Source organism: Telmatherina bonti, assembly GCF_933228915.1.
Source record: "Telmatherina bonti genome assembly, chromosome: 14".
Lineage (NCBI taxonomy): Eukaryota > Metazoa > Chordata > Actinopteri > Atheriniformes > Telmatherinidae > Telmatherina > Telmatherina bonti.
Window position 1 is genome coordinate 11,097,507 of NC_136612.1, and position 1,857 is coordinate 11,099,363.

Here is a 1,857-nt window from a genome sequence, read left to right on the forward strand (position 1 = left end):
AACATCTGTACTTTGCATCACAATGTTCGCTCTCGCCTGACCTCGATGCAGTTTTAGTAAAGAGCAGACCTTTTCCCAACCTATATTTTAATGTGCAGGAAATACGCAGGTGTTTTAAAGGCTGGTTCTTTTACTTTGTGAGTCCTGCTGACCTGCATGTTGGCTCGTTGTTGGGGGTTCTCTAGGGGTCATTAGACCTGAGCTTTTTATGCTGTTAAAACTCAAAATGTGTGCAGTGACAAAGGCAAATCACATCAGTCGTGAAGCAGTTCTTTCCATTATTATGAATACTTGGAGCTGACCTTGGTGACCCTGAACTAACCCTATAGTTACTCTACAAGTAGGCTTAGACCTGCACAGGCTTAGGCTGCTGCATATTGGATTGCCTTATGCATAAAATGTGCAAGATAAAAATTTGCCTTAGCGTGCGAATGGCAGATGGTTGTCCTTACTGAGTCTAGTTACTTCCTGTTGAAAAGGATTTTTTGCTCCATGCATGCTCAGGATTGAGGAGTGAATCAAAAAGAGGATTTAATGCACTCCATTAGTGTTTTAGCTAGACCATTATTTTTTATGAACTGGCTGTATAAACACAGTTTTTATAAATTACACTTATGTTGATTACATAATGGATTATTTTATTATTACTGGATTTTAATTGAATTACATTGAAATGTATTGAACTGTAATTGGCTTGTGTCTTTAAAAAGCCTTGTTATTACTATACAAACACAAATGAATTGGACCAAATCCAGTTCCATTTGGCATTGCTAGACTAGATCTTTCAGTGTCTTTAAATACACAGCTTCCAAGAGGCTTGTAGATATTTGTGTATAAGTATTTATCCAATGTTCACATTAATGCTTTAACCTCGTTAACTTCAAATGTATGTTTGTTTCTTTATTTGTAGTTTTTTTTTTCTATTACAAAGACTGTAGAACGTACTTTGAAGCAATTACATACAGTACTAAATTATACTTCAAATATACTTCCTCTCAAGAGGAGGAAACCAGTTCAGAAAATGGATGGTAGGTGGGTAGAAATCAAAAGTGCTCACCAATTTCAAACATAACTCAAAATATTATTATATTCATGCTCGTTTTTTTGTTTTTTACCGTTTGTTTTCATCACTTTTCCTGTTCAGCCCTTCATCCCTTCGATAATTTTTTCCATTTTCTGCTTCCTTCAACTGTCTCTTTACATGTGTCTTATTAAAAAAGGAAACACTGATTTATAAATCTTATTGCAATTTAACAGCAGGTGTCAAATACTGACCTACAAGTAATATTATTTCATCTTAAATGTGTCCCATTCTAATGTTAAAGATCTTTTATTAGAATAATGACAATGAGTCTGCTTACATGCACACAAGAGACATGACAATTATCGGATTTCTGGAGTTATCAGATTATTCCAGCATCATAAAATATCCTTTATCAGTTAGCTGCACCAATGCTCCAATTGCTTTGTGCATTAGGAACCAAGTAATCTCTATTCCTTCCATGTAACAGGATGATGGTTAGTCTATCACATGTACAAGGATGATACTGTACTTTAATATTGTACTGATTTCTTATTTTAATTTTTTTTATATTTAAATATAATGTAACAGGGTGATGGTTAGTCTATCACATGTACAAGGATGATACTGTACTTTAATATTGTACTGATTTCTTATTTTAATTTTTTTTTTATATATAAATATTATATATATATATATATATATATATATATATATATATATATATATATATATATATATATATATATGTATACATATATATATATATATATATATATATATATATGTATACATATATATATATATATGTATACATATATATATATATATATGTA